Source organism: Ambystoma mexicanum, chromosome 9 (genome assembly GCF_040938575.1).
Source record: "Ambystoma mexicanum isolate Mex_15411 chromosome 9, UKY_AmexF1_1, whole genome shotgun sequence".
Taxonomy (NCBI): Eukaryota; Metazoa; Chordata; class Amphibia; order Caudata; family Ambystomatidae; genus Ambystoma; species Ambystoma mexicanum.
This window is the reverse complement of record NC_090931.1, coordinates 243,450,004-243,472,145: the sequence shown is the minus strand read 5'-3', so window position 1 is coordinate 243,472,145 and position 22,142 is coordinate 243,450,004. Positions and strand designations below refer to the sequence as shown.

Below are 22,142 nucleotides of genomic sequence, written 5' to 3'. Positions count from 1 at the left end.
ATTGTGAGTTAGACGCAATCTACCCAGATGGACAGCATTAAGACCACTGGATCAACTTATCAATTTGTTTCATTGTGAAAACTCATGAAGAGTATAAGTTGTTAATCAGTAATAATTTTTCTGTTCTATGTCCTGAATAATTTTTTTTTAAAATTCTCTTTATCACATTATGTTCAAGTTGTATTTTTGCTTTATTTGAAAACATCATGGTTTATTTTTCTTTGCAATCAATGCTCAATGTCCCACACAAAACTGTAAATACTTGTGTTTAATACAAGTTATATATTTGCACAAACCCCTAGTGTGTATGTGGGTTTTTCCTTCTGGACTTATTCTTTTTGGGTAAAATATTTCATTGACGATATATTCCATTAGTAAAAAACCAGTGAAGGCTCCTTGATTTCATAAATTAAGTCATGCTTTTTTCAATGACATATAATCAAGATGAACCCTTCCAAGTAGCAGTACTAGTTTCTGTGCATTAGTGTACTTTGTACCCGAGTCTGCTACTCCCACCACAGGTACACCGAACATTTGGGTATACCCTTCTCCAGAGGTACAGTATGTTGTTGATCTACTTGTCACATAATCCTCAGTTCTCTGCTCTCAGATGTCTAATCATGTTGAAATATTCCAAGTAGGATGCATATTCTAGCTGAATCTTATTGTCATAGAATGTGGTCCTTCTCCTGTGCTACAGATCCATGGTTGTATTACCAAGGAACAATGGCATCAGGGAAGGGATGTCCATCCCACCTCAAGAAGGCCAGAGAGAGCCCTTGGTCTATAAAAACTTGACAAACCTGCCTTTTTGTGAAATTTAAAATAAGGTTCACATCTCTGTCTTTTAGGAAAAATGTATTCTGTTAAACCCTTCATATAATCTCCCTACCTAAATTCACACCTCTACAATATATGTGTTACCAGAATGGCTGGGTGGATAACTCTGGGGCAGCGTGTTTATCTTGGAAGCAAGACAATGCAGAACAACACAGGTTTGAATTATTGTCCTGTGCTTAGAGACTGCTCTCTGGTATTAAGCGTGCTATAAAAGACAAATTAGAAAGACATGGGTCTTCCACTGCACTTCAGACATTGACTACATATATAAGAAGGTGTTCCATTCCAGTAAATGTGCACACAGTATGTATTTCAAACCCGAATGTCTAAGTGCAGAGGATATTGCTAGTCAAGGCAAGCTGGCTGAGACAGGGAACTCACTTGTATATTTACCATCTTTCTAGTTCGACCGCACCTGTGTCATCAATGCCGGCTATGAAACTAGAAATGCCAGGGAATGTAGTCTAGCCAGAAATCAGGGCATTCTTCCATTGGTCAACAAGGCCAAAGTTCAACAACCAATGCTCTTTTCTATACTAAGTCTGCCAGCATAGTGTAATAGTGTGCAGAGATCCTGCTATGCCCACGCACTGAGAACGACTCTAAGTGAGCCTGCGCACAGAGGTTTTTCTGCACACTGCAAGCATTCATGAAATTGTTTTCACAAAGTAAGTAGCCCCCAAGTGCAGGGGTTGCCTGGGAGGCAGTGCAGGTGTGCAGATGGCAGGGGAGGGGACCTGGGCTCGGAATCAGAGGGTAACCAGGTTACTAGTGCAGTTTCAGTCAGGATTTCAGCAGGGGAGAGGAGGAGAGAAAGGTCTTGAGGTGCTTCTGGAACTGGAGATGGTTCTCCTCAAGTTTCTGGGAGGAGGGAGGCTGTTTGAGAGGGAGACCCCAGCGGAAGAAAGAGATCTACCACCAACTCGTTGCTTGGAGAAGCGACTGACCCTGAGGGAGTTGGAGGTGGATGAGCGAAGACCTCAAGAAGGAAGATATTTAGGAACAGAGAGTTGGAGGTATTGAGGCCCCAGAAGGCTTTGTGGACAATGCAGAGGGTTTTGAACTTAATCCTCACAGCGATTGGGAGACAATGCAGAGACTTTAGTCCTTGCGAGATATGATCCCTGGGCTTGAGGATTTATAAAGAGGCTGTGCTGTAGTCTAGCCTAGATACAACCAGAGCTCTGGAGACAGTGAGCTTCTGGGGGAAGGAGAGGAAAGGAAGAATACCTCTGAGGAGGTGCAGCTGGTAGTGTGAGGAGATGTGAGGAGAGAAGGAAAGAATGGAGTCGAAGATGACCCGGAGGTTTTTAGCCTCAGAAGTGGGAGAAGAGAGATGGTCAAGAAAGGCTGGCCAGGGAGCAACAGGAAAGGAGGGAGCAGGTGTGCGGATGAGGAGAATCTCAGTCTTTCTGGCATTAAGGCAGAGATCGTTGGTGGCACACCACTCCTGGATAGCGGACAGACAGGCAGAGATGAGAGAAGGAGAAGAGGTGGCTGAAGGGAGCCTGAAAATGAGCTCAGTGTCATCCGCATAACACTGAAAGTTGGGACAGAGAGTAGCAATGTGGTGGGCAAGGAGTGCCAGGTATTGGTTGAACAGGCAGGGAGAGAGGTTAGAAACCTGGGGAACACCAAAGGTAGAGATAGAGATAGAGGAGAGGAAGGACCCAAGTTGGACCTTGGAGTCTTGATCACAGAGAAAAGACGTCAGCCAAGCCAGGGCCTGATCGGTTATACCCAGGTTATCACAGAGACGGTTCAGCAGGATGGCATGGTTGACCGTGTCAAAGGCAGAAGAGAGATCAAATAAGATGAGGACACATGGGGTATTGGCGTCAAGGTTGGAGATCAGGTCTTCACGGATGTTCAGGAGAGCAATTTCCATGCTTCTGGCAGCTCTGAAGCCAGACTGATCGTCATGCAGACAACCAACCAATTTGGTGTAAAGATTAAGCTGGGAGATGGCCAGCTTTTCCAGGAGTTTGCCCAGTAAAGGAGTGATGGCGATTGGGCTGTAGTTAGCAGGGCAGCAGGGCTCAGCTGATGGTTCCTTGAGAAGAGGGTGCACAAGGGAGTGCTTCAGGGGGGAAGGGAAGACTCTAGTGGTGAAGGCGTGGTTGCAGAAGTCAGCCAAAGCAGGAGCCAGGGTGTCAATGTGGTCCTTGATGATTTTAGAGGAACGGGGGAAGAGCCTGTTTTGACGAGACTTTTATAGATCAGACTTGTCTAGAAACTCTTTCAGAAAAGGTAGCAGGCGCCCCTCTCCAGAAAGAACATGGGATGATAACCTGTTCTGTTGATGGGTTTTTTTCACACTTTGAGAGTTTGCAGCCATTGCTTTTTGCTCACTGTACCTTTCACAGATGGGAAATATTCATTTGCATATCTGTCTTTGTCCCGCCCACATGGGCAGTCCAGTACCAAAATGCTATGGCAATTCCCTTCTGAACAAGAGTACCAACAGCAACCCCATACAAGTGTTTCAGCCTTGTTGGGCATCATCAGTGAGGTGGAGCTGTGCCTCTCTGAGCACAGTGGGCAGGGAGTCCACATTTCGGTTCCCCCAGGTAACTCTGGGTGACCAACCCCAGGTCCTTGCAAAACATTTTTAAAAAAGGTAGCAGGCGCCCCTCTCCAGAAAGAACATGGCATGATAACCTGTTCTGTGATTTGTTCCTACTTTGAGAGTTTTCAGCCATCACTTTTTGCTCACTGCAGAGTTCACAGATGGGAAATACCCATTTGCATATCAGTCTGTGTCCCGCCCACATGGGCATTCCAGCACTGAAATGCTATGGCAATTCCCTTCAGACCAAGAGTACCAACAGCAACCCCACACACCTGTTTCAGCCTTGTTGGGCCTCATCAGTGAGGTGGAGCTGTGCCTCTCTGAGCACAGTGGGCAGGGGGTCCACGTCTGGGTTCCCCCAGGTAACTCAGGGTGACCAACCCCAAGTTCCTTGCAAAACATTTTCAAAAAGGGTAGCAGACATCCCTCTCCAGAAATAACATGGCATGATAACCTGTTTTGTGGTTTTTTCCCACTTTGAGAGTTCCCAGCCATCGCTTTTTGCTCACTGTACCTTTCAGGGATGGGAAATATCCATTTGCATATCAGTCATGGACAGTCCAGCACCGAAATGCTATGCCAATTCCCTTCTGAACAAGAGTACCAATAGAAACTCTGTCTGGGGAGAACAAGGGAAAGGCAGAGAAGGAGGGAGGAGAGGTGGCCACAGAAGGGCCAGAGGAAGAGAGGGTAGTAGAGGGAGGAGGAGGAGAGGAAGAGAGAGAGGACAGGATGTCCTGAGTTTTAGAGATGAAATGAGAAGCCAGGGCTGGGCAGAGGGCATGTGAGGGGACAGTAGAGGTAGAGACTGCAGCAGGATTGGCCAGCTCCTTGCAGATTTTAAAGAGTTCGGCCGAGTTATTGGATGGCGCAGAGATGCAGGCTTAGATGAGGGCTCTCTTCTTGGTGCAGACAAAAAGCTTCTATTGCCTTCGGAGCAGGCGGCAGACCAGTTTGTCAGTGGGTGTAAAGGAAGCATGCCATTTCCTCTCAGCCACCCTGCACTTGCTTTAAGGGTGATTAGGTCTGAGTCGCACCAGCAATTGTACTTAACTTTGGGCTTCAAGCGGATCCTCATGACATGGGCAAGAACATCAGATATAGCCAGAGGTCAAGTCCTAAAATAAAGTGGGGGGACTCATCAACAAACGCAATGGGATGGGATGTCGCCAAAAATTAGCATATCAGGGTGAAATATGCATATTTCATTAAATTGGCTTTGCATAACCACCCAAATTGAATATGACGAATGGCGTTTGCCTTTCATTACCACAATACACACACAAAACCAAGAGAGGATAGTTTTTTCTAATAGAGATTTTGAAAACTTTAAAAGGTGTGCATGTTTTAAACTCCAAGAACCAATGAAAATGTTTTCCCTGGGACTTGCAGTACCAAAATGGGACTTTTCACCTTTAGTTGTTTGTAATTTTTCATCAGGTTATACAGTGTATTGGTGAAGTGTCCGGCCTTCAAATCTGCCGACTGCGGTTTGATCCCAGAGGTCGCTTAAATTCATAAACTCAAAGAGGACTTTCAATATTTCTCATTTTAGCTGTGGGGGACTGAATAAAGTTGGTGGACTCCATCCCCCCACGTGTACCCTCGACTTGAGACCTGGATATAGCAGGGCGGAGAATAGTAAGGGCTGTGTCAGGGCATAAGTCAGCCGAAGGAGGAGGGGTGGTGAGAAAGTGGCGTTGAAAGCCTCAACTGAAACATACTTCATGGGTCGGATAACAGTGAAGGTAGTTGGCAGTGCTGGAGTTGGCTTGGTCTGAGGGGTGGAGAGAGTGAGCTGGGGGGAAAGGAGATAGTGATCACTCCCGGAGAGAGAGTGGTGAGAGGGATACAAAGGGAAAGGTCTGTAGAGATCAAAACATCCAGAGTGTGCTCTGCAGAGTGAGTCGGGCCAGAGGGGAGGATAGAGAGTGAGAGAGAGTCGCAGAGGTTGCGAAAGAGTACAGAGGAAAGACAGGAAGCATCCAGGTGAATGTTAAAGTTTAGAAGAAGGAGAAGTTGAGTGGTCGAGACCAGGAGGGAAGAGGGGAAGTCGCCCATTCAGAAAGGAAGGAGGCGATCTGACCAGGTGGCCCATAGATGGTAGCCACAGTGAGGGAATGGCAAGGAGAGAGAGAAAGCCTGCAGATGAGACATTCGAAGGAGGAGTAGCCCTGCATAGAAATGACAGCTGCAGGAATCCACTCACAGAAGATCAGGGCTACACCCCCTCTGGAACGATTGGACCTGGGCACAGAGAGGATCTTGTAGCCGTCAGGGAGGAGAGTGTCAAAGCTTGTGACAGAGCTAGCCGTGAACCATGTCTCAGTGAGACGGAGGACATCGAGGTCAAGTTCTTCAAGGAGGTGGCAGATGACCGAGGAGTGTTTGACAGCTGACAAGAGTTGAGAGTGTAATATGGAGAAGGTTGCCATCCTTGAAAAACTTCCAGGGAGGGGTACAAATCAGAGGTACGTCCTGCGCAGGTGTAGAAGAAGCCCGAGCGGGGGCACAAGAGGAAGGAGGATTGGGCACAGTAGCCAAGGAGGAGACAGCAGAAGGAGGCAAGGAAGCTGTGGAGAGAAGATAGGGCACAGCAGGAGAAGAAAGGAAATTGGTGAGGCGCGGGAAGCGTCTATCAAAGAGGAGACAGTTAGCCTGCGGGCCTTGGAACAAGACATTACTATTCAGGTAAACATTAATGATTACCTTAGAAGAGTGGAAGGAGGCCAGGAGGGCCTCTAACCGTATGCCAGCATTAATGGGAGTAGAAAAGAAAGGAGAAAGCATAGAGACCATATGGAGAGTCCATAGGTCTGACAAGGGAATGACAAAGAGAATGTCAGTGAGGGTTTGCCTGGAGGAAGCGCTGATATAGGTGTCAGCGATAGGGAGCCCTGGGTTGGAGACCAGGATGCCCTTTTTAAACTTCTTCCTACCTGATTTAGTGAGGAGAGCAGGATAGTCGATAGAGAAGCAGTTAGAAAAGATAGGAGAAAAAACAGAGAGCACCATAGAGTAGGTCGGGAGTGGAGAGAAGAGGAAGGAGGTGGGCGGGGGGACACGAAGGGAAGGGCACAAGAAAGGGTGCAAGCAGATGGGACAAAATGAGACGAGACAATAGTAGACAACTGAACAAGACGAAAGGAGCTCAGACAATAGTAGAACAGTTTGCTAGAAGAATGCTTTGCTAAGAAGGCAAAACCAGAGAACAGCACTACTTTCACAATGTAGTTTAAACACCGGAGACAACACGCCTAGGTCCGAGAGTCCCGCATAGAGGGAAAAAGGCCTAAGTTTCACAATGCAGTTTAAATACTGCAGAAAAACACACCTAGGTCTGAGAGTCCTGTAAGTGGGACTAAGGTCTATGTTTCACGATGCAATTTAAATACTTTCACAATGCAGTTTGAATAACTCAGAACACCACACCTAGGTCTGAGAGTCCTGTAAGTGGGAAAAAGGCCTAGGTTTCACAATGCAATTTAAATACTTCCACAATGCAATTTAAATATTTTCACAATGCAATTTAAATACTTCCACAGTGCAATTTAAAACTTCCACAATGCAATTTAAATACTTTCACAATGCAATTTAAATACTTCTACAGTGAAATTGAAATACTTCCACAATGCAATTTAAATACTTCCACAAATGTCACAGCGCTATTCCAGCATGGCACAGGCTAATGATCGCAGTATTACTCTAGTGAAGGTAAGGTTGCTATGTGGCAGGGTTATCAGGGTAGAGTGTTTGCTCTATTCCTCACCCGGCCGCTCCTACCTTAATAGTCACTGCTGGTTGATGACTGGACAATGGCTTCCCCTGCTGACACCTGCAGACACTAACTGGAGCCACCTCTGTAGGAGCCGCCCTTTGTCTGGGGGCCCTTAGCCGTAGGGGTTGCACGGGCAGAGGGGTGCCCTGTGAAGGTCAGGGATGACCAACAAGCACACCAATCAGGGGAGGTAGGCAGGCTGGGAGGCGGGAGGGATCGGGAAAGGAGGAAATGGATGCAGGGGAGGGGTGGGAGGGAGTGGGTACAACAGCGGTGAGAATGCTAGGCAAGAGCCAAGAAATTACAAATTTAGGCCCAGGAGGGTCTTAAGATATTACAAGTTAAGGCCCAGGAGGGTCTCAGGCTATGGTTCACTCACCTGCTCTATCACGCCAAAGTGGCGAGTAGGGATCTTGGTGGGCTGGTAGGCCACACGCAACACACAAACAGCCACCAATCAGGGGAGGTGTGCAGGCTGGGTGGTGGGAGGGATCGGAAAGGAGGAAATGGATGCAGAGGAGGGAGTGGGTACAACAGTGCTGAGAGCGCTAGGCAAGAGCCAAGATATTACAAATGTAGGCTCAGGAGGGTCTCAAGATATTACAAGATTAGTCTCAGGAGGGTCTCAGGCAACAGGTCACTCACCTGCTGTATCACGCCAAAGTGGCTAGTAGGGAGCTTGGTGGGCCGGTAGGCCACAAGCAACACACAAACAGCCACTAATCAGGGGAGGTGGGTCGGCTGGGAGGCAAGAGGGATCGGGAAAGGAGGAAATGGATGCAGGTGATGGGTGGGAGGCAGTGGGTACAATGACGCTGAGAGCGCTAGACAAGAGCCAAAATATTACAAATTAGACCCAAGAGGATCTCAAGATCTTACAAGTTATGGCCCAGGGGGTCTCAGGCATTAGTTCACCCACCTGCTGTATCACGCCAAATTGGTGAGTAAAGAGCTCAGTGGGCCGGTAGGCCACAAGCAAAACACAAACAGCCATCAATCAGGGGAGGTGGACAGGCTGGGTGGCGGGAGGGATCGGGAAAGGAGGAAATGGATGCAGAGGAGGGAGTGGGTACAACGGCACTGAGAGCACTAGGCCAGAGCTAAGATATTACAAATTAGGCCCAGGAGGGTCTCAAGATATTACAAGATAAGGCCAAGGAGGGTCTCATGCAACGGTTCACTCACCTGCTGTATCACACCAAAGTCGGGAGCTTGGTGGGCTGGTAGACCACAAGCAACACACAAAAAGCCACCAATCAGGGGAGGTGGGCGGGCTGGGATGCGGGAGATATCAGGAAAGGAGGAAATGGATGCACGGGAGGGGTGGGAGGGAGTGGGTACAACGCGCAGAGAGCACTAGGCAAGAGCCAAAATATTACAAATTTAGACGCAGCAGGGCCTCAAGATATTACAAGTTAAGGCCCAGGAGCCTCCCTTTGGTTGGCGGATAGAATGAGGTCTTTGCCTGGCAATTTCTTTGTAGAGAGGTTGCACAATCAGATCCATGTGCATGGTTCCGTGCATGCAATAGTGGGCGTGCAATGGACTGCCCGCAGACCGTCCCTTGTAATGCCCACATTTTCCCTTGTTCTGCTTCATTTTACGAGTTCTGTGCCTTTCCCTGTCCTCTGTGCAAGCCATGCCCATGCTCTGTGTGGTGTCTTGCGCAAAGCACTCGGCCGCTCGCAGAGACGTTCTGAGCCTACCCAAAGTCAACACAAAGTACGAAAAAGTGCTGCACGGTTGATTCCATGAATCGACAAACAGGGTTTTGCGCACAGTTTGGCGCCAAAAGTCCCTATTTACCTTGCAAACAATTCCAGTAATCGGGCCCCTAATATGGGATCCTCCCAGGAGTTGGGATTTCGATGCTCCGCACCAATGTTTTTTCATAATGCAAACAATAATATATGCAAACAGAAGATATTTTCTACGGTTATAAATGCTGTTATTTTCTGATCAACTTACCGATTCTGCACTCAAAAATGGGTGTCAAATACTATGTCACCATGGTCAATTAAATCATATACACAAACATTTTGCAGGGGCTTGCGCATGGTTATCCACTGCAAATTTCACAGCACAAGCACTACAGCAGTATGCACTTTCTTTTCTGCACTTTAATTTTTTCACCAAATGCTTTATGGGACTTGTAGTCCTGTGGCAGGAGACCCATCAATAGACTGCACGCTCAGTATGAGGAAAAGTTTCATGAATGTATTTCCAATATGTTTCTTTTCTTTGCAATTTTCTTATATCTTCATGAATGTATGATTTGTCTGTGAAGTAAGACAAACATAATTTGAGCAACGCTATGCTTTTCGAATATGAATACATCTTCATAAATGTATGACTCTTCAAAATCAACAATCATGTATTTAATTAAAGCAAACCTTGATAACTCAAAAGTAAATCGTACATATGCACCAATACTCAATACATAGTTTAAAATTGTAATACATATTTTAAGACTGTTGTATCTGACCGCCAATATCGCGTGCAACAGCACTCAAAGAGGTTAAACAGTGTCCCGCATTCGTATCTATGGCAAATACCTGTTTTAACCTGAAGTCTTTGATATTCATTGTGATCCGTTGACTGACAATGTGTATCTTGCACCCACATCTTTAGAAAAGTCACGTAGACATCAATGTTCATATTGTTATAAACCAATGACAGCAACATCAAATATGGTAAATTGTATGCATTTTGTGCGCTTCAGTCTTTAAACCAACAGATACGTCTAAACGGTGTTGGGTATGTTTTCCAGTTCTCATATACTAGAAGTCAGGGGAGTTGCTAGGTCTGGAAAAGACCCGGGGCTAAGCTGATGTCGGAACTGTTGGGACTGGGGGCTAGCTAGTCTTTTGGCTGTAGCACCTGAGATTCTATCAGGGGCTACAACCAAAAGATCAGGGGCTATAGCCCCCTTAGCCCCCCCCCCCCTAGCAACGCCCCTGCTAGAAGTCTATTTGAATAATTGCAATACCACCAATAAATACATGAACATCAAATCACGAAAATGTCTGTATCCACATTGCACAGTTTAATGTGGTATTGGGCAAAACTGCAGAATGTTTACTGAACAGTTACACACCTAAATTGAGGGCATTGTCTTCAGCAACTTCTACCCCTGTGTCGCATATGCTCAAAAGAGTAAGTAATATCAACCCCCACATTGCTGTTGTATTAATATGCTAAAACAAAACTCATATAGCATACCATCAGAGCAAAACAAAACAAAAAAATACACAACCGAACATTTAAAATTCAGACATATAGCAGCTGCTACACATTAACTCCACAAATCTCTTGATTGTATATCTAGCTTTACCCCACAACCTGCTCCCTCTGGTGTCCTAGCTACACAGGGAAGTATTAATCCATGCCTTCAATTTGAATCGATACTAGCAATTCTAGGGGGTTTTCGGCTATGACAGTTCACATAAAAAAATATTGAAGGAAAACTTCAAACTCAGCTCCTTTTTCAAGCTGTGTTGAAACCTCTACACTACCAGAGATGTCGTTAGAATTTTAAAAATAGATACACGCATATATACATATATTTATATACCTAAGTTCATCACAATATGACCATATAGGCCTAGTGTCATCTTGAGAATAGAATTAACTCTCACTCTGCAGGGCAAAAGCAACATTTTGGGTATGGCTCGAACCACATGCATAGGCAGCGTGTGTCACACTCTGGAGAGATTGAAAAGTTGCAGTTAGTTTCCCTTTAGGGTACGACGTTCATTCATCGCCTCTTTTTTTTTCCGCAGCACTTTTTGCCAAAAAGAAATATTGAAAAATATGGGGGCATATTAGGGGTAGGGTGGGTGGTGTATAGGGAATAGATAATAGGTGAGGGGGGATTGCGAGAGGACCCCTCCCACCCCGAATAAATACAAATAAAAAAATCTATGATTTTTTCGACAGCACATTTTCGGGAAATAGTGCCACAAAAGAAAACAGCCGGAAAATGAACATAGAACCCCCTCTAGGCCTACTGATGAAGGGCAAGAAAAAATAAACATGACTGAGTCTGCTCCGCAAGCCCCAACGTATCGTATTGCAGCAAAATGGTGCATTGTGCATCAGTTGGTGTTACTAGTCCTGAACACCTCCACCCTGTGAACTTCTAAGAGGCTTTCAAAGAAACGTTGTTTATCTGTCACTATATTTGAATTGAAAAGGTTGTAACTCTAGGCATAGCTTGACAGTTTGGGCATTCTCTGGTAATACTGGTGACACATAATGGGCCTCATTACGAGGTTGCCGGTCCGGTAACAACGGTACCGGTATGCTTGCTGGTACCGTTGTTATCGGACCGGCAAACTCCGAGTTGTGCCGCAGGTGCCTTTCTTTCCGCCAGGTCTGCCCTGGCGGAATGAAAGGCACCTGCGAGCACAGCATGCCTGTAGCACCGGAACGGTGCCAGTGCTACAGGCATTCCGATTCCCATTGAGCCCTATGGGGCTGAAATGGGAAGGGGATCTACCGGCACCCGTGAAAAGGCAATTACTGGTTCCGATGGAGTTGGAATACCCCAGTAATTGCCCATTCGCGGGTGCCAGACTTTCATGCCGGTATGGAGGTAGTCTTGCCGCTCTTACCGGCAAGGCTACCTCCAACCTCGTAATGAGGCCAATTGCCTTGCAAAAAAGGACATACAACAATAGTAGGATCGAAGGGATTATTGTACCCCGATACAAGCAATATAAACTAGTAGTGTGGAGGGTTGCATGTACAGTACATCTTTAACTGGCTCTGTGAATGTTCATGAAATACTAAAACAGGGACATTAAATGTGACAGCAGGCCTGGACAGCAGCTATTGGGAATTTAACCATTTAAATACAATACAATCAACAAAGGGTTCTTTTTTCTATTTGGTCTCAAAGCATTTGAAACAAAATATCAGAGGCAATACCCTTAGGTTTACCATTGTCAGACACAAAAATAATCTACTGCTATATCTGTCAAAAGAGAAATGTGCAATTTAACTAATGTGGAGGACCCACAAGCCCAAGAACTTCTCATGGAAATTGACTGAACCCACATAATATTTTCAAAGCTGATGGCCATTAAGACTGAAATAAAGAGGAGATCACAAGCCAACATTGATCCAAAGACCATGGTTGGCAAGCCATGAACGTTGGAAAGTATCCCTGAGGATGGATTTATGAAGCAGGGGTTTCAAAATATGAACGGCTCCATATGTAAACTTTAGCTCCAAAATAAACTGTGAATACACACCATCAATCTCCTAGTCAAAATAGCTTTATTTCGGGAAATTAGCCATAAAAGCATGAGCATGCACTTATATGCATATATGAAACATTTCAATATATTAAGAAGGAAGGCAATAATACCTTTACAATCTCAATAATAAATAAAATCAGTGGCAGTGCTTCATACAAAAGAGCCAGGAAGTAAATGACTCCCTGAAAATTATCTTACCAGAGGGAAAGTATTCCTTTTATCACTTTGCTTGTCGGTAGCTACTGTAGATAACATCTCGATGTTAAAGTGCTAGTGTATGGAATGGATAAGTAAAAGGATTATCAGTTGGATGATTGTAAATGTTAAGCAGATGGTTACCTTCCCATCTGTGGGAAACCCTTAGTAAAGTGGATTTCCTGTAGGTTGTCACAGCCTGTGCCAAAGGATGTAATATTGCAACTACATGTAGAATGTACCCTTACAGTGAGTCCTCCCCAGGGTCTGCCTCTGGTTCCCTTTTTCCCCGAATGTGGAAGGAGTTATATGGCTGTAGATGATGGTCAATTAGTGGCCAGCTCTCCTGGAGACCAATGATGTGATACTTTCTAATGTAATCTACCCAATCTCTGTTGGACAGATTAATTGCCAGACCCTCTATGTTCCTGGAAAGCAGTCTATCTAATTCCAGTTCCCAGTCGGCCAGACGTGGTTTAGCTGTAGGTAAGATGGATGGTTGGGTTGGCACACTCTCCTCCGCTGGAAGTGGAGGGGGTGATTGGGAAGGAGTGCATGGTCAATCTAATGCATCGTGGCCAGCTCCTTCTTCAGCATTATGGATATTCCCTATCTGTTGCAGGGAGATCCCTTCTAAAGGTGTTGGATTGATTTAGCTCTACAGATTAGTCTGACACCTGTCAGTTATAGGGAGTCTGTCGGATAGTTTTAGATGGCTAGTCGGAGTGCGGGGGCCAGGGGTGTAGGCTCTTATTTCCAATGTACAATTGGGCGATGGTAGAGATCTCCATTCAATGCCCAATAACTGCATAGCCACGAATGTTTCCCTAAGCTCCACTCAAATGCAATCTAGGGAGCCTCATCATTGTGAATGTCTCCTGGAAATGCTTAAAATCTCATCACGTATTGCTGAAGTACACCCTTGCACAAAACGCAACCACTGAGTGCATTTATGTATCAAGCCCTCCTTAGATTGATCTGTTTGGGGGCCAATTATGTACTTTGTGTAGAAAAATCCTGCTGCTTTGAGGTATGTGGAGCCTGTGTCCTACGGTGTAATTAGGAGAGTGCCTGTAGGTGTATTATGCCCAATGGCACTCATGTTGGATGTGCAGGACCGTACGGTATCTTATCTTGCTGTGTCATATGTCATGACACCGGTATGACCTGACCTATTAGGGAATGACATAGACTTTAGTTGTTGGATTTAATGCTGTTGAGTGTTCGAATTAGGGTTGGGTGTGTTGGTTTCCACTTGATTGAAAGCGTAAGGCACAGGAGCTGGTTTATCCCTGTACAATGTATTCCCAATGCTACCAGGGTATATAGACCCAAGCCTGATGTAGTTGTGATAACATCCACATTTTTGGCTTCTATGAGCACCACTTTGTGGGTGCAACCACTGTAGATGCAGTGTTATGAATGATACATTGCTTCATGTGTTTTACCCCCTGCAATGCAGCAATTAAAGATTAAATTAATTTCCTTACATACCCCCATTCTTTGAGTACAGTATTACGCTTACAATTGCAAGGCCCCTTAGGAGGAAGCCCTTCTATAGGAGTGGTTGGTAGAATTATAAATCCATACTGTTCCAAAAGGGGTTGTAACAAATCAACTTCTTGGGTACCAGTGGTCCAGGGGAGAATATCGGTTTCTAAACCACCATCAATCAGCGCCACATCTCTAGTACACCAGAAGGGATCCAAACAGATTGAAATAACAAGCAAATTATAAACCTCCTTGTCCAATTTTGGTAATGTGGACGTAACGACAGGCTTATCTTCAAAAGGTCGCTGATCGTTGGTTAGTTGCAACATAGCAAAAATACAATTATTACCCAATGATGAAAGGGACTATCCAGTCAAGGTTGTATTAAAAATATCTACTTTATTAATCACAGCAGACAATCTAACAACACTACAAAATACAACCCACCCTGTAAAGGAATGCAGAGGACAGATAGTTTTAAAGAAGATGCTCTCTGTATACTGACAGGAGGATAGTCGGTATGGTTAATAACCACAACAGTTAAAGGTTTATTAGCTTCAGCATAAAGGGAGCAATGGGTCTTAAAATGTCTCTTGGGGTCTTCTGAGAAGGACTGGGGGGACAGAATCAAAATATACCTTGTACTGTAGATGTTCTTGGTGCTCAATAGGGTCGAGTCGGCTTCAAGGCGCTTTGCATCTTCTGCGACTGAGTTCAAGACAGGAGTCAGCTGCAGGTTTCAGGCAGCAAGACGGTTCATCAAGTGAAGGGGTCAGGAATCATCATCTCAAGGCTGATCAGCGATTCTGAAGCACTGGTCGAAACATCTCAGGTTTCTTTAAGCAAATATGGCTTGACTACGATCAGCATTGCAGTCGGTTGCAGATCGAGGAACTCGACAAGCTTGAAAATGTCTTTTAAGGCAGACATCATGGATGCTCGTTGAGGTACTTCTCCCAGCTTCTTCAATGTGCATGTGTCATCCTTTAAGGTAGATAGCCCAAAGCTGAGGAGTGTGTTGCAGGCAGTTGACTTGTCCATGGTTGTAGGTTCAGAGACCTCTGACACTTCCTACCTAGGAAGCTTGCTGCAGAGCCTATGAGGCCATTCTGTTTGGTGGCTGAGTACTGGTTCTGGAGCAGGTGAAGGATCCTCTGGGTTCTTCATCTCCCTCTGTTCCCTGGGAGATGTTTATTGGATGGATCTTGCTTCCCTCTTAGGAAATCCTGGCCTTCCTTCATTGATGGAAGATGTAAGGCAGACTGTACCGTCAGCCAGGATCCATGGTTGAGTTCTTCTTTGTTAGTTCAAGTAAACTCTTCAGATGATCTGTCAAAAGAGGGTCCACCCTCTTTGAAAGCCAAGTGAGCCACACTGATTGGTGTAGGCTAAGACTACCTTAATGAACTTATACTGAGGTCCCTACTAGCAATCTCCTGTATGAATGAGGTCAACCAGAGTGCTTTGCAACAGGAAAGGTAAATGGGGTGAAAACTTGTGATACCAATTCCCACCCATCTTCTTGTCTGTTGTTGATCAAAGAATCTCTCTGGTTAATTGATCTCTCTGTGGGTCCATTTTAAATCGGCAGATCTCCCTTGGAGCTGCCACGAGACCTGACTCTCTGCTTCCTGCAAGCCACATTCTCGTACCTTATGAATGGGGTCCCCCTCCCGGGGTGGCCCACTGTAACACACAGTCCTAGACATGCCAACTCACTGCCATTGATACTGAGGGCGGGACCTGGCTTCAGATTGACACAGTTACATATGAAAGGTTGCTTGGTCTCCTTTGTTGATCTCTGCAGCCAAGCCCATTGTGGGCCTGTTTGAAGTACCCTCTCATTGGTATTTTAATTGCTGCCACCAGCTGCAGGGCCTACCAAAAGAGCAGGGTGGATCCATGGCACTTTTGTTAGTTAATCAGGCTGGCCATGGCAGGGCATAGCTTGGTCCTCCCCCTTCATGAAGATGACATAATGCACTCATGTCTGTCACATTCCAACTAAATATGAGTACACAGGTATATGCGTTTGTCATGGTGTGAGCATAGGAAAATGTGTGTGGATTAGCCCCACACATTTTCTTAAGGTTGGTCTACCATCATTCCATGGCCCTCATTACAAATCCGGCGCAAAACCATGGCGCTATTGGCACCATGGCTGGTGCCGGTGTTGTAACGAGTCTGCCATGGGGAAATGGGGAAATACCGCCCCATTCCAAGGTTGGCGGGGCGGTATTTCCCCATTTCCCCATGGCCCTTCCCTATTCCCATTTTTGCCCCATAGGGCTCAATGGGACTGGGGAAGGCGGCAATTACGGTACTGCAAATTGCAGTACTGTAATTGCCCGTGAGGTCCCTTTGCAGGTCCCTACTTTAACGGCTGGTCCAGACCAGCCGTTCAGGACGGGTCCCGCAAAGGGACCTCGTAGTAAGGCGCTAAGTGGTTAACGGCACGGCAGCCTTTTACGGCGCTGTTAACCACTTAGCGCCAGGGTCGTAATGAGGCCCCATGTAATTAAAAATTTCAAAAAGCCCAGGTGAGTGCACACCCACCATGCAGATGGTCGAATTCCTCACAGGTGTTGTCCTTTCCTTTTCTAAGTATGCTGAGCTGGGGTTCTCAACGGATTGGTTGTGCATACTGACGTTTGAGATGGAGGAATGCCACCAGCACATACTAACCTATGTGTGGCAGGTAGAGGGGTGAATCTATTTGAAATTGATATGGCAAACTCGGTGGCTGCACCTGCCACAGATGGTTCTGGGTGATTTGGGTGATATGCTTGTTTGACCTGTAAGTTGATTGATGGTGGGTCCTCCGTCAGTTGCTGGGATGTTGTAGCATGTTCCATGTGCGGTGCATCCGGAAAGCTTCTAGCACCAACCTTAGGGGAGTTAATGACAGTATCGGTCAAACTTACGTGAGAGCTGCTCACGGACATCATTTCAGAAAAATGCCAGAGACAGCAGAAGTGACATCTTATTACCGTTGACATCTAATGACATCACAGGAAGTGATGTAATTTGACCCCACCCCAAAGTGACATCCCGGGAAGCGATGGAACATGACCTTTCACTCCTTGACAACAGGAAGTGGCATCACATAGCATTGTTCCTAGGTACACTGGGGATAATATGGTTACAAAATCACTGTAATGAGATATACATTTCATACAAGAATGGATTACCATAAGTATCGTTAATATCAGTGTGTATAGGCCCATATTACGAAATTACTTTGAATGCAAGCAGACCATATGCAAGGCCAAATGATAATGATGTGTTAATACATAGCACTTACGTTTAAGCTCTTTATATTGAACAAATAGACATGCAATATCACCCAACATGTGTTGGGACTTATTTATAAACCTCAGAAGGATGAGTTGACCGTGCTGGGATTCGAACCTGCAACCTGCAGATCACACGCACATTGCAGCAGCGAACCGCCAGCCCACTGATCTATTTTAGCAGCTATAGCTATCTTACCGGCTATAATAAAACGGGCAATTACATGTCTGAATGTTCTCGAAGTCAGAAAGCAAATTACACTCTGTAGTGGATGCTATTAAATTGGTAGCTGATTTAACAGCAGGCCAGTTAATCTGCAGGTCTGGTGCAAAGCTGGCCACATGTCACGCCTGCGTGGATTTACTTATCAGGCTTCATCGGTTGGCAAGATACATGCCATTGTGAGGGTTCATAACTGTGTGTTAAAGCATTTAGAGTACTGCAGGGAAAGCATTGCACTCACATGGCATCCCCGAACTCTGGGCACTCGTTACCTCATACATGCCAACAAACATCCTCAACAGCATGCCAGGGAGATAGGAAAGAGAGACACATTAAAACAAAGTGTTAATTGTGGCACAATTAAATTAAGGGCAACTTTATGCTCTATGGTCAAACATTTCTACACTGTACACAAGCTTTTAGGCACAAGGATTTTGTCAAGTGACCGAGGACACCGAGATGCAATGTCTTATGATGATCGTATAAGAGACCACGGCAGAAAAAAAACATGCTATAACTACAACTTGTGAAAAGGAAAATACATAGTTCGAAATTGATGCTTTTTGTACTCTAAATGCTTTTTTTGACGTTTTTGTCTGCATTGTGAATTTTAGGTGTTTAAGAATAGACTAAATCAGTGACTAACACCCTGAAGTGTGTCTGAAATAAACCTTTAATGTGTCTAGCAATTATTGTATAGAATTCCAGAAAGACAAATTATTGGTTATTACTATTCTTTCTTATTTAGGGTCACTGCTCAAAGTGTTACACTTGTAGAACCCCCTGTTTTTTTTAAGAAACCTGAACAAGAAAGCCAGTCACTCCAGAAACAAAGAGCCACATGGCGCTGGCCACAGGTTCTGTTTAAAGAAAATGTATATATATTTCTTTTTTTTTAGGGGTAGCAAGGGAGACCACATGGGTCATAGATGCGATGCCTGGTGACCCCCAAATGATGTCCCTGGAACTGCTAGTGCCATCATCTTGGGGAATATGCACTATTGCTGGTATATTAAAGCATTTGCCCCCTTCTTCGTCTTTGTGCCTCACTTTTTAGAATCCAGCTAGTGGGTCCTTGCTAACATTTGGAGTGCTAGTGACTGGTTGCACGGGGCCACTGCATCTACTGTTGCACAGTGAGTCTGAGTGTTCTGTGGGAGTGGAGGGGACTGAGCGTCTGTTAACAATACCTAGATCGAGATTAGCGCTGCAATTAATACCAGAATTGTGTATTATCCTCTTGGCACTGTTATTACAGGATAAAGCTGCAGGATCGTTGTCATGAATTGTGGCTAGATATTGTTTATTTTTATTAATTAGAATATTCGCCTCTCTTACCGGTTTCAGAACGCTATGTGTACTTTTTTTAGCCAGCCTATGGCATGAGAGGCTGGCTGTCTCTTTTCTGTTTGCCATGGTCGAGTATCGAATCCAATGTGGGTGTGGGAAGGGAACGCCTGACAACTCGTGGAGCAGCCCTAGTCCGACTCCCGTCTCCCTCCGTCCCTATTCAGCCTCCCATGGCCAGGTGCACCCACTGTGGGGGGTAATGACCCTGGGCCCACGTTAATTCATTCGGGCGATAACTGGGGCAGCGGGCCATTGGCCCCCGGTGTTGACCGTGGAACGGGTACATAATGCTAAAATGATGCCGACTGTCAGATTAACACAACAGCTAGCAAATCAGGATAGAACTGTTCAGCATTGCCTGCCCATGTCATAGGATTGGAACAAGGAACTACGTTGTTCAGGACACTTTGTAAAAAAACATTCCCCTCGCCACCTAGCTCTGGAAGATCATCCACTGCCTCTAGCTAGGAAAAAGAGATAATAATGCCCACAAGGAGCTTAGCTAGAGGTTAGTTTCCCTTAAAATCGGCTCTCTTAATTTTCACTATTAAATATCCATATCCCTGGATCATAAGCAGTATACTAGCCACATCACATATTTCATTTGCATTACCTCATAAGCCAAATGAGAAGAACACCCAAATATCATGCATCTTTACATATAGCGGCCAGGGATAATCACATTTTACTTGATTAATTCTGTCTATCACACTCCCTAGCTTTTCCTTATCAACATAAGTCACCTTCTTGCACCTAATAATCCAGGACAAGACCACCTGCCGGAGACGGCTTGGCAGTCCCAGAATTACTAATCAGGAACGTACCTATGGTAGGATTAAGTAGACACAATAAGCAGGGTCAGACTGGGAAAAGAAGTTACCTGGACAGATAAAATGAAGTGTTCTACAACAACAAAAAAGTGACCCCATACAATCAAAGTGGCCCATATCCAATAATTGCAGTGAATTGTGACATTTTGCAATGCAGTATTTGGGAAGCTGGAGGAGGGGCAGCACTGACATCTTTAGAGTTTATTGTGTGGGGGGGGTGGAGGAGTCCAGGCTTTAACTTTATTATGCTGCTGAAACCTACACCATAACAACCAAGTGCAGAATAGCAGGTACATTCCCCTGCTACAGCATCATTAATTGTGGGTATTATTGTGTTCGACTGAGCCCTCAATACTACTGGTGGCTACCAAGACAAGGGCTGGCTCCAACACCAAAACACAAAAAAGGCATGAACTGTGATACACATAATATCTGTCTGATGAGCAGAGCAACCAAGGGTCTGACTGCTCAATGCAAACAGTGTGATGGTCAGTGATCAGAGATGACATGCAAGTTGTTCACCTGCAGAATGGGTGTGCTGCTTCGCCTTCTGTACTACGGTCCACCATACATTGCTTTGGACAAAGCTATATGTTACATATTCATGTTTTAAGACATTCCAGGAGCATCATGCACTACACTATACACTTTTGGTTACACCTCTGAGCATTCTTTCCTGCAGTAATATGTATATCCGCGACCAAATATAATTAATGAGTTATCACGTTATGAGTGAATTGTACATTAGTTGAGTATATCATGTGCTCAAAAGTGGATCAGAGTGCGTTGAAAAGTGAACTGACATACCGCATATATGCCATGACTATGATCAGGGTTGGTCATCCTAGAACGGAAACATCCTTAAGTGCCCGCTTCTCTTGCTTGCTATCTGCTACCCCACCCGTGACGGCTTTTTGTCTTTGCAGCGTTTGTGCATGCACATTAAGTTGGGCCAGGGTTACGTCTAGAAATCTTACTCTTTATGAGCTATCTTAGCAGGAAGTGAGGAGATTTGTTCATAGCACAGCACTGAGATTTCAACCATCCCAAAACATAAGACAACACTGAATAGTCCTGTTTTTAAGTATTTAATAAAGCACATAGTAGTTATGGGCACTCTCAATTTTGCCAGATAAATGGATCAAAACACAGAAGCATATGGTGATTTGCTGAGGGCAACGCAACTTTACTCCTGCTGGCTTTGGAAACCAGGTTCCCTGGTCGCAAATTCTGTACATCCACCTAAAACATTTTGACACAAAAATGAATGACCAGAACAAAAACTCAATTACAGAATCCCATCTGCCGCAGGAAGCAACATAAGTCTAATTTATTTATCTTGTCTTTCTTAGACTAAGGTCACAGGAAGCAGTTCAATGTGATATTTACGCATTTAAGAGTCTGAAGACAAAAAAGACTGATTTTAATGCTGTTTTTGTGTGTCCTTTAAATGGTGAAATATAAAATACTGCCCCCCAAACCCTTTAGGGAGGCAATCCTGTCCCCACCCCCACGCTCTCCCACTGATTTGCCTGTAAATTGGGAGGGTTAACCCCCCAAACACTCCATTTCCTCAGCCACCACCCTTTCCCCACCCAACAAACACTTACTTCCTAAACACACACATTAAACAGACTTACCTCACTCTATGTGCCTTTCCTCTCCTGTCCACAGCTGTCAAACCCCTGGGCGCACTCGTATACAGCAGTGGCATGGCAGTTTGATTTAGAAAAACCACTCTGTGCGGTTTCAGATTAGTCTTTGTAAATTAATCTTTTTTTTCTCGATTTTTAATAAACTACATTTTTACTTGATACCCAAGGAACGTGCCACCCCACAACTCACCAAACATTTTAATAGTCCATCATTTATCTGACTTTTATTTAAGGGAACCATGGCTCATCATCACAGGTGAAGTTGTCATGAGTGGGCTAAAAAGCAATTCAGTCTGTGTGCTGCTATCTATAACGTGATTTTCTGAAGCAACACTGCAATGTGTTAAACTGAATGAGTGAGGCTGTTTATATAGTGATCACCTAACGTAAACCACCTCAAGATGCTCTCAGTTTTAGCAGCTAGTGAAAATAAAGCACAGTGCATGCAGCGAGATAAGGTAATTTGGCCAGGATCACATCATTTGGTGAAGTTGCGAGATGGGATTTGAGCCCAGCTCTTCTGGAGTCACCCTTTGAAATTTCACAGTAGATTACAACTCCTCCTGTGTATCTTCTCATTTTAAGCAAAATGTAATGGTTTTGGCATGTTTGTTTTTTCAGGCCTTCTCTAAAATATAGTGTTAAAGAAAA

General features: G+C 45.0%; 1 long non-coding RNA gene across 2 annotated transcripts in view; it reads right to left on the bottom strand.

Annotated features, from left to right (window-relative positions):
• Positions 1-22,142, bottom strand: part of LOC138489624 (uncharacterized) — a 77,788-nt gene that overhangs the window by 30,744 nt on the left and 24,902 nt on the right. For both annotated transcript variants that reach the window (XR_011274836.1, XR_011274837.1), the window contains exon 4: positions 9,159-9,469. This is a non-coding gene — a long non-coding RNA (uncharacterized lncRNA). The remainder of the gene's footprint in view (positions 1-9,158; positions 9,470-22,142) is intronic.